General features: G+C 48.9%; 2 non-coding genes across 2 annotated transcripts; both read right to left on the bottom strand.

The window, feature by feature from the left end:
• Positions 1-3,050: 3,050 nt before the first annotated feature.
• Positions 3,051-3,125, bottom strand: Trnal-caa. The gene has a single exon. It is a non-coding gene; the product is annotated as a tRNA-Leu (tRNA).
• A 4,436-nt stretch (positions 3,126-7,561) lies between these two features.
• Trnal-caa lies at positions 7,562-7,636 on the bottom strand. The gene has a single exon. It is a non-coding gene; the product is annotated as a tRNA-Leu (tRNA).
• Positions 7,637-15,766: the final 8,130 nt, after the last annotated feature.

Genomic DNA, 15,766 nt, shown 5'->3' with positions numbered 1-15,766 from the left:
GAGTGTGCGCTGATATGAAACTTCCTGGCAGATTAAAACTGTGTGCCCGACCGAGACTCGAACTCGGGACCTTTGCCTTTCGCGGGCAAGTGCTCTACCAACTGAGCTACCGAAGCACGACTCACGCCCGGTACTCACAGCTTTACTTCTGCCAGTACCTCGTCTCCTACCTTCCAAACTTTACAGAAGCTCTCCTGCGAACCTTGCAGAACTAGCACTCCTGAAAGAATGGATATTGCGGAGACATGGCTTAGCCACAGCCTGGGGGATGTTTCCAGAATGAGATTTACACTCTGCAGCGGAGTGTGCGCTGATATGAAACTTCCTGGCAGATTAAAACTGTGTGCCCGACCGAGACTCGAACTCGGGACCTTTGCCTTTCGCGGGCAAGTGCTCTACCAACTGAGCTACCGAAGCACGACTCACGCCCGGTACTCACAGCTTTACTTCTGCCAGTACCTCGTCTCCTACCTTCCAAACTTTACAGAAGCTCTCCTGCGAACCTTGCAGAACTAGCACTCCTGAAAGAATGGATATGCGGAGACATGGCTTAGCCACAGCCTGGGGGATGTTTCCAGAATGAGATTTACACTCTGCAGCGGAGTGTGCGCTGATATGAAACTTCCTGGCAGATTAAAACTGTGTACCCGACCGAGACTCGAACTCGGGACCTTTGCCTTTCGCGGGCAAGTGCTCTACCAACTGAGCTACCGAAGCACGACTCACGCCCGGTACTCACAGCTTTACTTCTGCCAATACCTCGTCTCCTACCTTCCAAACTTTACAGAAGCTCTCCTGCGAACCTTGCATAACTAGCACTCCTGAAAGAATGGATATTGCGGAGACATGGCTTAGCCACAGCCTGGGGGATGTTTCCAGAATGAGATTTACACTCTGCAGCGGAGTGTGCGCTGATATGAAACTTCCTGGCAGATTAAAACTGTGTGCCCGACCGAGACTCGAACTCGGGACCTTTGCCTTTCGCGGGCAAGTGCTCTACCAACTGAGCTACCGAAGCACGACTCACGCCCGGTACTCACAGCTTTACTTCTGCCAGTACCTCGTCTCCTACCTTCCAAACTTTACAGAAGCTCTCCTGCGAACCTTGCAGAACTAGCACTCCTGAAAGAATGGATATTGCGGAGACATGGCTTAGCCACAGCCTGGGGGATGTTTCCAGAATGAGATTTACACTCTGCAGCGGAGTGTGCGCTGATATGAAACTTCCTGGCAGATTAAAACTGTGTGCCCGACCGAGACTCGAACTCGGGACCTTTGCCTTTCGCGGGCAAGTGCTCTACCAACTGAGCTACCGAAGCACGACTCACGCCCGGTACTCACAGCTTTACTTCTGCCAGTACCTCGTCTCCTACCTTCCAAACTTTACAGAAGCTCTCCTGCGAACCTTGCAGAACTAGCACTCCTGAAAGAATGGATATGCGGAGACATGGCTTAGCCACAGCCTGGGGGATGTTTCCAGAATGAGATTTACACTCTGCAGCGGAGTGTGCGCTGATATGAAACTTCCTGGCAGATTAAAACTGTGTGCCCGACCGAGACTCGAACTCGGGACCTTTGCCTTTCGCGGGCAAGTGCTCTACCAACTGAGCTACCGAAGCACGACTCACGCCCGGTACTCACAGCTTTACTTCTGCCAGTACCTCGTCTCCTACCTTCCAAACTTTACAGAAGCTCTCCTGCGAACCTTGCAGAACTAGCACTCCTGAAAGAATGGATATTGCGGAGACATGGCTTAGCCACAGCCTGGGGGATGTTTCCAGAATGAGATTTACACTCTGCAGCGGAGTGTGCGCTGATATGAAACTTCCTGGCAGATTAAAACTGTGTGCCCGACCAAGACTCGAACTCGGGACCTTTGCCTTTCGCGGGCAAGTGCTCTACCAACTGAGCTACCGAAGCACGACTCACGCCCGGTACTCACAGCTTTACTTCTGCCAGTACCTCGTCTCCTACCTTCCAAACTTTACAGAAGCTCTCCTGCGAACCTTGCAGAACTAGCACTCCTGAAAGAATGGATATTGCGGGGACATGGCTTAGCCACAGCCTGGGGGATGTTTCCAGAATGAGATTTACACTCTGCAGCGGAGTGTGCGCTGATATGAAACTTCCTGGCAGATTAAAACTGTGTGCCCGACCGAGACTCGAACTCGGGACCTTTGCCTTTCGCGGGCAAGTGCTCTACCAACTGAGCTACCGAAGCACGACTCACGCCCGGTACTCACAGCTTTACTTCTGCCAGTACCTCGTCTCCTACCTTCCAAACTTTACAGAAGCTCTCCTGCGAACCTTGCAGAACTAGCACTCCTGAAAGAATGGATATTGCGGAGACATGGCTTAGCCACAGCCTGGGGGATGTTTCCAGAATGAGATTTACACTCTGCAGCGGAGTGTGCGCTGATATGAAACTTCCTGGCAGATTAAAACTGTGTGCCCGACCGAGACTCGAACTCGGGACCTTTGCCTTTCGCGGGCAAGTGCTCTACCAACTGAGCTACCGAAGCACGACTCACGCCCGGTACTCACAGCTTTACTTCTGCCAGTACCTCGTCTCCTACCTTCCAAACTTTACAGAAGCTCTCCTGCGAACCTTGCAGAACTAGCACTCCTGAAAGAATGGATATTGCGGAGACATGGCTTAGCCACAGCCTGGGGGATGTTTCCAGAATGAGATTTACACTCTGCAGCGGAGTGTGCGCTGATATGAAACTTCCTGGCAGATTAAAACTGTGTGCCCGACCGAGACTCGAACTCGGGACCTTTGCCTTTCGCGGGCAAGTGCTCTACCAACTGAGCTACCGAAGCACGACTCACGCCCGGTACTCACAGCTTTACTTCTGCCAGTACCTCGTCTCCTACCTTCCAAACTTTACAGAAGCTCTCCTGCGAACCTTGCAGAACTAGCACTCCTGAAAGAATGGATATTGCGGAGACATGGCTTAGCCACAGCCTGGGGGATGTTTCCAGAATGAGATTTACACTCTGCAGCGGAGTGTGCGCTGATATGAAACTTCCTGGCAGATTAAAACTGTGTGCCCGACCGAGACTCGAACTCGGGACCTTTGCCTTTTGCGGGCAAGTGCTCTACCAACTGAGCTACCGAAGCACGACTCACGCCGGGTACTCACAGCTTTACTTCTGCCAGTACCTCGTCTCCTACCTTCCAAACTTTACAGAAGCTCTCCTGCGAACCTTGCAGAACTAGCACTCCTGAAAGAATGGATATGCGGAGACATGGCTTAGCCACAGCCTGGGGGATGTTTCCAGAATGAGATTTACACTCTGCAGCGGAGTGTGCGCTGATATGAAACTTCCTGGCAGATTAAAACTGTGTGCCCGACCGAGACTCGAACTCGGGACCTTTGCCTTTCGCGGGCAAGTGCTCTACCAACTGAGCTACCGAAGCACGACTCACGCCCGGTACTCACAGCTTTACTTCTGCCAGTACCTCGTCTCCTACCTTCCAAACTTTACAGAAGCTCTCCTGCGAACCTTGCAGAACTAGCACTCCTGAAAGAATGGATATTGCGGAGACATGGCTTAGCCACAGCCTGGGGGATGTTTCCAGAATGAGATTTACACTCTGCAGCGGAGTGTGCGCTGATATGAAACTTCCTGGCAGATTAAAACTGTGTGCCCGACCGAGACTCGAACTCGGGACCTTTGCCTTTCGCGGGCAAGTGCTCTACCAACTGAGCTACTGAAGCACGACTCACGCCCGGTACTCACAGCTTTACTTCTGCCAGTACCTCGCCTCCTACCTTCCAAACTTTACAGAAGCTCTCCTGCGAACCTTGCAGAACTAGCACTCCTGAAAGAATGGATATTGCGGGGACATGGCTTAGCCACAGCCTGGGGGATGTTTCCAGAATGAGATTTACACTCTGCAGCGGAGTGTGCGCTGATATGAAACTTCCTGGCAGATTAAAACTGTGTGCCCGACCGAGACTCGAACTCGGGACCTTTGCCTTTCGCGGGCAAGTGCTCTACCAACTGAGCTACCGAAGCACGACTCACGCCCGGTACTCACAGCTTTACTTCTGCCAGTACCTCGTCTCCTACCTTCCAAACTTTACAGAAGCTCTCCTGCGAACCTTGCAGAACTAGCACTCCTGAAAGAATGGATATTGCGGAGACATGGCTTAGCCACAGCCTGGGGGATGTTTCCAGAATGAGATTTACACTCTGCAGCGGAGTGTGCGCTGATATGAAACTTCCTGGCAGATTAAAACTGTGTGCCCGACCGAGACTCGAACTCGGGACCTTTGCCTTTCGCGGGCAAGTGCTCTACCAACTGAGCTACCGAAGCACGACTCACGCCCGGTACTCACAGCTTTACTTCTGCCAGTACCTCGTCTCCTACCTTCCAAACTTTACAGAAGCTCTCCTGCGAACCTTGCAGAACTAGCACTCTTGAAAGAATGGATATGCGGAGACATGGCTTAGCCACAGCCTGGGGGATGTTTCCAGAATGAGATTTACACTCTGCAGCGGAGTGTGCGCTGATATGAAACTTCCTGGCAGATTAAAACTGTGTGCCCGACCGAGACTCGAACTCGGGACCTTTGCCTTTCGCGGGCAAGTGCTCTACCAACTGAGCTACCGAAGCACGACTCACGCCCGGTACTCACAGCTTTACTTCTGCCAGTACCTCGTCTCCTACCTTCCAAACTTTACAGAAGCTCTCCTGCGAACCTTGCAGAACTAGCACTCCTGAAAGAATGGATATTGCGGAGACATGGCTTAGCCACAGCCTGGGGGATGTTTCCAGAATGAGATTTACACTCTGCAGCGGAGTGTGCGCTGATATGAAACTTCCTGGCAGATTAAAACTGTGTGCCCGACCGAGACTCGAACTCGGGACCTTTGCCTTTCGCGGGCAAGTGCTCTACCAACTGAGCTACCGAAGCACGACTCACGCCCGGTACTCACAGCTTTACTTCTGCCAGTACCTCGTCTCCTACCTTCCAAACTTTACAGAAGCTCTCCTGCGAACCTTGCAGAACTAGCACTCCTGAAAGAATGGATATGCGGAGACATGGCTTAGCCACAGCCTGGGGGATGTTTCCAGAATGAGATTTACACTCTGCAGCGGAGTGTGCGCTGATATGAAACTTCCTGGCAGATTAAAACTGTGTACCCGACCGAGACTCGAACTCGGGACCTTTGCCTTTCGCGGGCAAGTGCTCTACCAACTGAGCTACCGAAGCACGACTCACGCCCGGTACTCACAGCTTTACTTCTGCCAATACCTCGTCTCCTACCTTCCAAACTTTACAGAAGCTCTCCTGCGAACCTTGCATAACTAGCACTCCTGAAAGAATGGATATTGCGGAGACATGGCTTAGCCACAGCCTGGGGGATGTTTCCAGAATGAGATTTACACTCTGCAGCGGAGTGTGCGCTGATATGAAACTTCCTGGCAGATTAAAACTGTGTGCCCGACCGAGACTCGAACTCGGGACCTTTGCCTTTCGCGGGCAAGTGCTCTACCAACTGAGCTACCGAAGCACGACTCACGCCCAGTACTCACAGCTTTACTTCTGCCAGTACCTCGTCTCCTACCTTCCAAACTTTACAGAAGCTCTCCTGCGAACCTTGCAGAACTAGCACTCCTGAAAGAATGGATATTGCGGAGACATGGCTTAGCCACAGCCTGGGGGATGTTTCCAGAATGAGATTTACACTCTGCAGCGGAGTGTGCGCTGATATGAAACTTCCTGGCAGATTAAAACTGTGTGCCCGACCGAGACTCGAACTCGGGACCTTTGCCTTTCGCGGGCAAGTGCTCTACCAACTGAGCTACCGAAGCACGACTCACGCCCGGTACTCACAGCTTTACTTCTGCCAGTACCTCGTCTCCTACCTTCCAAACTTTACAGAAGCTCTCCTGCGAACCTTGCAGAACTAGCACTCCTGAAAGAATGGATATGCGGAGACATGGCTTAGCCACAGCCTGGGGGATGTTTCCAGAATGAGATTTACACTCTGCAGCGGAGTGTGCGCTGATATGAAACTTCCTGGCAGATTAAAACTGTGTGCCCGACCGAGACTCGAACTCGGGACCTTTGCCTTTCGCGGGCAAGTGCTCTACCAACTGAGCTACCGAAGCACGACTCACGCCCGGTACTCACAGCTTTACTTCTGCCAGTACCTCGTCTCCTACCTTCCAAACTTTACAGAAGCTCTCCTGCGAACCTTGCAGAACTAGCACTCCTGAAAGAATGGATATTGCGGAGACATGGCTTAGCCACAGCCTGGGGGATGTTTCCAGAATGAGATTTACACTCTGCAGCGGAGTGTGCGCTGATATGAAACTTCCTGGCAGATTAAAACTGTGTGCCCGACCAAGACTCGAACTCGGGACCTTTGCCTTTCGCGGGCAAGTGCTCTACCAACTGAGCTACCGAAGCACGACTCACGCCCGGTACTCACAGCTTTACTTCTGCCAGTACCTCGTCTCCTACCTTCCAAACTTTACAGAAGCTCTCCTGCGAACCTTGCAGAACTAGCACTCCTGAAAGAATGGATATTGCGGGGACATGGCTTAGCCACAGCCTGGGGGATGTTTCCAGAATGAGATTTACACTCTGCAGCGGAGTGTGCGCTGATATGAAACTTCCTGGCAGATTAAAACTGTGTGCCCGACCGAGACTCGAACTCGGGACCTTTGCCTTTCGCGGGCAAGTGCTCTACCAACTGAGCTACCGAAGCACGACTCACGCCCGGTACTCACAGCTTTACTTCTGCCAGTACCTCGTCTCCTACCTTCCAAACTTTACAGAAGCTCTCCTGCGAACCTTGCAGAACTAGCACTCCTGAAAGAATGGATATTGCGGAGACATGGCTTAGCCACAGCCTGGGGGATGTTTCCAGAATGAGATTTACACTCTGCAGCGGAGTGTGCGCTGATATGAAACTTCCTGGCAGATTAAAACTGTGTGCCCGACCGAGACTCGAACTCGGGACCTTTGCCTTTCGCGGGCAAGTGCTCTACCAACTGAGCTACCGAAGCACGACTCACGCCCGGTACTCACAGCTTTACTTCTGCCAGTACCTCGTCTCCTACCTTCCAAACTTTACAGAAGCTCTCCTGCGAACCTTGCAGAACTAGCACTCCTGAAAGAATGGATATTGCGGAGACATGGCTTAGCCACAGCCTGGGGGATGTTTCCAGAATGAGATTTACACTCTGCAGCGGAGTGTGCGCTGATATGAAACTTCCTGGCAGATTAAAACTGTGTGCCCGACCGAGACTCGAACTCGGGACCTTTGCCTTTCGCGGGCAAGTGCTCTACCAACTGAGCTACCGAAGCACGACTCACGCCCGGTACTCACAGCTTTACTTCTGCCAGTACCTCGTCTCCTACCTTCCAAACTTTACAGAAGCTCTCCTGCGAACCTTGCAGAACTAGCACTCCTGAAAGAATGGATATTGCGGAGACATGGCTTAGCCACAGCCTGGGGGATGTTTCCAGAATGAGATTTACACTCTGCAGCGGAGTGTGCGCTGATATGAAACTTCCTGGCAGATTAAAACTGTGTGCCCGACCGAGACTCGAACTCGGGACCTTTGCCTTTTGCGGGCAAGTGCTCTACCAACTGAGCTACCGAAGCACGACTCACGCCGGGTACTCACAGCTTTACTTCTGCCAGTACCTCGTCTCCTACCTTCCAAACTTTACAGAAGCTCTCCTGCGAACCTTGCAGAACTAGCACTCCTGAAAGAATGGATATGCGGAGACATGGCTTAGCCACAGCCTGGGGGATGTTTCCAGAATGAGATTTACACTCTGCAGCGGAGTGTGCGCTGATATGAAACTTCCTGGCAGATTAAAACTGTGTGCCCGACCGAGACTCGAACTCGGGACCTTTGCCTTTCGCGGGCAAGTGCTCTACCAACTGAGCTACCGAAGCACGACTCACGCCCGGTACTCACAGCTTTACTTCTGCCAGTACCTCGTCTCCTACCTTCCAAACTTTACAGAAGCTCTCCTGCGAACCTTGCAGAACTAGCACTCCTGAAAGAATGGATATTGCGGAGACATGGCTTAGCCACAGCCTGGGGGATGTTTCCAGAATGAGATTTACACTCTGCAGCGGAGTGTGCGCTGATATGAAACTTCCTGGCAGATTAAAACTGTGTGCCCGACCGAGACTCGAACTCGGGACCTTTGCCTTTCGCGGGCAAGTGCTCTACCAACTGAGCTACTGAAGCACGACTCACGCCCGGTACTCACAGCTTTACTTCTGCCAGTACCTCGCCTCCTACCTTCCAAACTTTACAGAAGCTCTCCTGCGAACCTTGCAGAACTAGCACTCCTGAAAGAATGGATATTGCGGGGACATGGCTTAGCCACAGCCTGGGGGATGTTTCCAGAATGAGATTTACACTCTGCAGCGGAGTGTGCGCTGATATGAAACTTCCTGGCAGATTAAAACTGTGTGCCCGACCGAGACTCGAACTCGGGACCTTTGCCTTTCGCGGGCAAGTGCTCTACCAACTGAGCTACCGAAGCACGACTCACGCCCGGTACTCACAGCTTTACTTCTGCCAGTACCTCGTCTCCTACCTTCCAAACTTTACAGAAGCTCTCCTGCGAACCTTGCAGAACTAGCACTCCTGAAAGAATGGATATTGCGGAGACATGGCTTAGCCACAGCCTGGGGGATGTTTCCAGAATGAGATTTACACTCTGCAGCGGAGTGTGCGCTGATATGAAACTTCCTGGCAGATTAAAACTGTGTGCCCGACCGAGACTCGAACTCGGGACCTTTGCCTTTCGCGGGCAAGTGCTCTACCAACTGAGCTACCGAAGCACGACTCACGCCCGGTACTCACAGCTTTACTTCTGCCAGTACCTCGTCTCCTACCTTCCAAACTTTACAGAAGCTCTCCTGCGAACCTTGCAGAACTAGCACTCTTGAAAGAATGGATATGCGGAGACATGGCTTAGCCACAGCCTGGGGGATGTTTCCAGAATGAGATTTACACTCTGCAGCGGAGTGTGCGCTGATATGAAACTTCCTGGCAGATTAAAACTGTGTGCCCGACCGAGACTCGAACTCGGGACCTTTGCCTTTCGCGGGCAAGTGCTCTACCAACTGAGCTACCGAAGCACGACTCACGCCCGGTACTCACAGCTTTACTTCTGCCAGTACCTCGTCTCCTACCTTCCAAACTTTACAGAAGCTCTCCTGCGAACCTTGCAGAACTAGCACTCCTGAAAGAATGGATATTGCGGAGACATGGCTTAGCCACAGCCTGGGGGATGTTTCCAGAATGAGATTTACACTCTGCAGCGGAGTGTGCGCTGATATGAAACTTCCTGGCAGATTAAAACTGTGTGCCCGACCGAGACTCGAACTCGGGACCTTTGCCTTTCGCGGGCAAGTGCTCTACCAACTGAGCTACCGAAGCACGACTCACGCCCGGTACTCACAGCTTTACTTCTGCCAGTACCATTCTTTCAGGAGTGCTAGTTCTGCAAGGTTCGCAGGAGAGCTTCTGTAAAGTTTGGAAGGTAGGAGACGAGGGACTGGCAGAAGTAAAGCTGTGAGTACCGGGCGTGAGTCGTACTTTGGTAGCTCAGTTGGTAGAGCACTTGCCCGCGAAAGGCAAAGGTCCCGAGTTCGAGTCTCGGTCGGGCACACAGTTTTAATCTGCCAGGAAGTTTCATATCAGCGCACACTCCGCTGCAGAGTGTAAATCTCATTCTGGAAACATCCCCCAGGCTGTGGCTAAGCCATGTCTCCGCATATCCATTCTTTGAGGAGTGCTAGTTCTGCAAGGTTCGCAGGAGAGCTTCTGTAAAGTTTGGAAGGTAGGAGACGAGGTACTGGCAGAAGTAAAGCTGTGAGTACCGGGCGTGAGTCGTGCTTCGGTAGCTCAGTTGGTAGAGCACTTGCCCGCGAAAGGCAAAGGTCCCGAGTTCGAGTCTCGGTCGGGCACACAGTTTTAATCTGCCAGGAAGTTTCATATCAGCGCACACTCCGCTGCAGAGTGTAAATCTCATTCTGGAAACATCCCCCAGGCTGTGGCTAAGCCATGTCTCCGCAATATCCATTCTTTCAGGAGTACTAGTTCTGCAAGGTTCGCAGGAGAGCGTCTGTAAAGTTTGGAAGGTAGGAGACGAGGTACTGGCAGAAGTAAAGCTGTGAGTACCGGGCGTGAGTCGTGCTTCGGTAGCTCAGTTGGTAGAGCACTTGCCCGCGAAAGGCAAAGGTCCCGAGTTCGAGTCTCGGTCGGGCACACAGTTTTAATCTGCCAGGAAGTTTCATATCAGCGCACACTCCGCTGCAGAGTGTAAATCTCATTCTGGAAACATCCCCCAGGCTGTGGCTAAGCCATGTCTCCGCAATATCCATTCTTTCAGGAGTGCTAGTTCTGCAAGGTTCGCAGGAGAGCTTCTGTAAAGTTTGGAAGGTAGGAGACGAGGTACTGGCAGAAGTAAAGCTGTGAGTACCGGGCGTGAGTCGTGCTTCGGTAGCTCAGTTGGTAGAGCACTTGCCCGCGAAAGGCAAAGGTCCCGAGTTCGAGTCTCGGTCGGGCACACAGTTTTAATCTGCCAGGAAGTTTCATATCAGCGCACACTCCGCTGCAGAGTGTAAATCTCATTCTGGAAACATCCCCCAGGCTGTGGCTAAGCCATGTCTCCGCAATATCCATTCTTTCAGGAGTGCTAGTTCTGCAAGGTTCGCAGGAGAGCTTCTGTAAAGTTTGGAAGGTAGGAGACGAGGTACTGGCAGAAGTAAAGCTGTGAGTACCGGGCGTGAGTCGTGCTTCGGTAGCTCAGTTGGTAGAGCACTTGCCCGCGAAAGGCAAAGGTCCCGAGTTCGAGTCTCGGTCGGGCACACAGTTTTAATCTGCGAGGAAGATTCAACCCTTAACGTTTTCATTTCTTTCCCCTGATCTTTAATGTCAACTCCAAATTTTTCTCTGGTTTCCTTACTGCTTGTTCAATGTGCAGATTGAGTAACACTAGCGATAGGTTACAAACCAGTCCCACTCCCTTCTTAATCACTGGTTTCCTTTCATGACCCTCGATTATTCTAACTGCCGTCTGGTTACTGACCAAGTTGTAAATAGCCTTTCGCTCCCTGTATTTTATCCACACTACCTTCAGAATTTCAAAGAGAATATTCCAGTCAGCGTTGTCAAAAGCTTTCTCTAAGTCTACAAACGCTCTAAACATACGTTTGCCTTTCCTTAATCTAAGTCGTAGGATCAGTATTGTGTCACGTGTTCCAACATTTCTACGGAATCCAAACTGATCCTCCCCGACGTCGGCTTCTACCAGTTTTTTCATTCGTCTGTAAAGAACTGGTGTTAGTATTTTGCAGCCGTGACTTATTAAACTGATAGTTCGATAATTTTGACACCTGTCAACACCTGCTCTATTTGGGTTTGGAATAATTATATTTTTCTTGAAGTTTGGGGGTATTTCGCCTGTCTCATACATATTGCTCACCAGATGGTATAGTTTTGTCAGGGCTGGCTCTCCCAAGGCTATCAGTAAATGTAATGGAATGTTGTCTACTCCCGGGGCCCTGTATCGACTTAGGTCTTTCAGTGCTCTATCAAACTCTTCACACAGTATCACATCTCCTATCTCATCTTCATCTACGTCCACTTGCCTTTCTATAATATTCCTTCGTCTCCCTCGTATAGACCCCCTATTTACTCCTTCCACCATTCAGCTTTCCTTTCTTTAATGAGGACTAGTTTTCCATGAGAGCTCTTGATATTCATACCTGTACTTCTCTTTCCTCCAGCGGTTTCTTCAATTTTTTTGTAGGTGGTCTATCTTTCCCCTTGAGAAATATGCCCTTAAACCCTTACATCTGTCCGGTAGCCATTCCTGCTTATCCATTTTGCATGTACAATTCTGTAATTCTAATCATTTGTGTATTGGTCACGTCCCTACTATGTGGAATAAATCTCATTGTAATCACATGTCTCTTTCTTCACTGGTGTAGAAGCCCAAATCTTAAGCTCAGATTTAACTACAATTTTTTTGTTCTTGTTATTTGACCTAGTTTGGAACGCTCTACAGCACGTTCATTACTGGATTGTCAGCATGCAAGTCTGGTGGGGCAAGTTAAGCAGTACTGAAAATGGTATACCACAAGCCTCACATACTGGTCGATCTTCCCGCCGGAGTAGGAACCTGTGCATCAGTGGACAGTGCCCCCTGTCCTCGGCCTCGTGAGCGTAACTTCCTTCGATCGCTGGGCTGTGTTTACATGGAATGGATTGGATCCTCTGGTCCAAATGCACCGATTACTGACTGAAAATGGTTATGTTTGGGTAACTGGAGACTATTTGCAACAATTCATGGACTTTTTGTTTCCAAACGACGATGAAATTTTTATGGATGACAATGCACCATGTCACTGGGCCACAATTTTTCACGTCTGGTCTGAAGAACATTCTGGACGATTCGGGCGAATAATCTGGCTACCACGATCGTCCGACATGAATCCCATTGAACATTTATGAGAAATAAATACGAGGTTAGTTCGTGCATAAAATCCTACACCGACAACACTTTTGCAATTATGGACAGATACAGAAGCAGCATGGTTCAACATTTCTGCAGGGGACCTCAAACGACTTGTTGAGTTCATGCTACGTCGAGCTGGTGCACTACCCTGGGCTCGGAGGTATCACGTGATGTCACCTAAGTGTCTAACGATAAAATACTGATACGGTCTTAAAACTGAAGTAAACGGACTTAGCAAAATATCTTGTACGACAGACTTTTTTAATTCTGCTGCACTCTTTCTTGTCCATCCATTCACAACGCTTTGCCATGCTTGAAATAATATCTCGAAGACGCTCTCCGTAACGTACTTGAACGCTGCCACATTGCGTCTACACTTCACCACCGAACCCTTGCCACTCCCTTTCTGATGCCGGCTATGCACGCGCTTGCGCCCAGCAATATTATTGTGAACTATTAAAGAAATTATTCAAAAACCCCAAGACTGTTGTGTATGCATATAAAATATTTCTACCATCGGACGGTTCTTTTGAAACTAAACACTTTGTACTCCTGATCACTTCAGTAGACAGAATGGTGAAACAGAACGAAGCCTTTTGAAACACAATGTATAAGAAAAAACTGAAATTACTCAACGACTGACAAACAGGAAATAGCAAGCCGAAAGAAAGACGTACGAGAAGAAATACCTTCAGAGAATATAAATCGTTACAAAATGGACGGGAACGATGTCGCGTCAGTTGCAGTTACACAAATACTCGGAATCATTAGTGCGTAGGTACATACTGTGTAACAATTTCGCTCACTGAGAACAACGCAACTTACAAGTTTCGGTTCCCTAGAAGGAGATTGTGAAATTCGCAGTGAACGATAGCTTTGCAACCTACTCCAGTGTGCGGTATGTCTGTCAGAAGGATTCAGTGGGGAGAGGGAAGAAACTGAAGAAAGGGAGGCAAGGGACTTACACACAGAACCCAGCAACAGAGCTTAGAAGTTTTCATAAGCGACAACCTTTAACAACGTAACAAATACCGCAACGGCCATTTCTCTCGCCGTAAAGAACCTGGAGAACGGGTTTTAGCGAGGGTATTTCTAAGTACTGCGGACACTTCAGTACATTTCAAACGGAAATAATAACCATAATAGTAGAATCAGTGAATTTTCACCGCGTCTTAGAGCGTCAAGTAACAACTCTTCATTGCGACCGTGAACAGGACTGGAATTAAGTTTCACGGGACCAATTACCGATGCTCGAAACGTGTGCATGTAACAAACATGAAACAGAGAACAAGAAAATACGAAGCGTTCCTTGCTTAACAAACAAGACAGCAAAAATAAGAGTTACATGGGCGTCCTTGGTGTTATGCTGACTTTGAGTGTAAGGCAGTTATGCTAAAATAATATAATTTGGATATAAATGAAAAAAAAAATGAAACGTGTCAGCTGACAGTTTCGACTACTTAATGATATTCTTAGTGAGAGCAGTTCTCTTCATCTACATCTACATCCACATGGATACTCTGCAAATCACATTCAAGTGCCTGGCAGAGGGTTCACCGAACCACCTTCACAATTCCCTATTATTCCAATCTCGTGTAGCGCGCGGAAAGAATGAACGCCTATATCTTTCCGTAAGAGCTGTGATTTCCCTTATTTTATCGTGGTGATCGTTCCTCCCTATGAAGGTCGTTGTCAACAAAATATTTTCGCATTCGAAGGAGAAAGGTGGTGATTGGAATTTCGTGACAGGATTACGTCGCAACGAAAAACGCCTTTCTTTACATGATTTCCAGCCCAAATCTTTTATCATTTCAGAGACTCTCTCCCCTATATTTCGCAATAATACAAAACGTGCTGCCCTTCCTTGAACTTTTTCGATGTACTCCGTCAGTCCCATCTGGTAAGGACCCCACACGGCGCAGCAGTATTCTAAAAGAGGACGGACAAGCGTAGTGTAGGCAGTTTCCTTAGTAGATTTGTTACATTTTCTAAGTGGCCTGCCAATAAAACGCAGTCTTTGGTTAGCCTTCCCCAAGACATTTTCTATGTGATCCTTACAATTTAAGTTGTTCGTAATTGTAATACCTAGGTATTTAGTTGAATTTACAGCTTTTAGATTAGACTGATTTATCGTGTAAGTGAAGTTTAATGGATTCCTTTTAGTACTCATGTGGATGACCTCACACTTTTCGTTATTTAGGGTCAACTGCCAATTTTCGCACCATTCTGATATTTCTTCAAAATCGTTTTGCAGTTTGTTTTGACCTTCTGATGCCTTTATTAGTCGATAAACGACAGCGTCATCTGCAAACAACCGAAGACAGCTGCTCAGATTGTCTCCAAAATCGTTTATATAGATAAGGAACAGCAAAGGGCCTATAACACCACCATGTGGAACGGCAGAAATTACTTCTGTTTTACTCCGATGACTTTCCGTCAGTTACTGAGAACTGTGACCTCTCTGACGGGAAATCACAAATCCAGTCACGTAACTGAGACGATATTCCATAAGCACGCAATTTCTCTACGAGCCGCTTGTGTGTTACATTGTCAAAAGCCTTCCGGAAATGCAGAGATACGGAATCGATCTGAAATACCTTGTCAATAGCACTCTTAGACAACCCTTGACATTATCATGCCAGAGAAGTTTGAAAAAGACTAAACTGGTCGTAATCATGAATGAACATTACACACCCTAAAAGAAAAAAAAAGATGGAAAAAATAGAAAAATATGCACAACGAAGGAATTACCCGAATGTGACGGAAGTCGGAAAATGTGATGCACATGTAGAGATAAACAAATGATTACAGTTTCAGAAAAATTCTATGCTTTATTCAAGAGAAATAGCATCACAAATTGAGCAAGTCAATAACAGGTTGGTTCAACTCTGGTCCTTATGCAAGCAGTTATCCGGCTTGTCATTCATTGGTACAGTAGTTGGATGTCCTGGCCGAGGGGTATCGTGCCACATTCTGTCCAACTGTCAAAGATCGTGAAACTCCGGAGATGGTGGAGGGCCCTGCACGTAATGCTCGAGTCGTTCTCAATTGGGGAGACATCTGGCGACCTCGCTGGCAAAGGTACGGTTGAGGAAGCTCAAGGACAAGCATTAGAAACTTTATCTGCGCATTATCTTATTGAAATGTAAGCTCAATATGGCCTGCCTGAAGGACAACGAAACGGGGCGTACAAAATCGTTCATGTACCGCCGTGTTGTAAGCGTGCTGCGTACGACAGACAA

This window comes from Schistocerca piceifrons, chromosome 2 (genome assembly GCF_021461385.2).
Source record: "Schistocerca piceifrons isolate TAMUIC-IGC-003096 chromosome 2, iqSchPice1.1, whole genome shotgun sequence".
Taxonomy (NCBI): domain Eukaryota; kingdom Metazoa; phylum Arthropoda; class Insecta; order Orthoptera; family Acrididae; genus Schistocerca; species Schistocerca piceifrons.
This window is presented reverse-complemented; position numbering and strand designations above follow the sequence as displayed.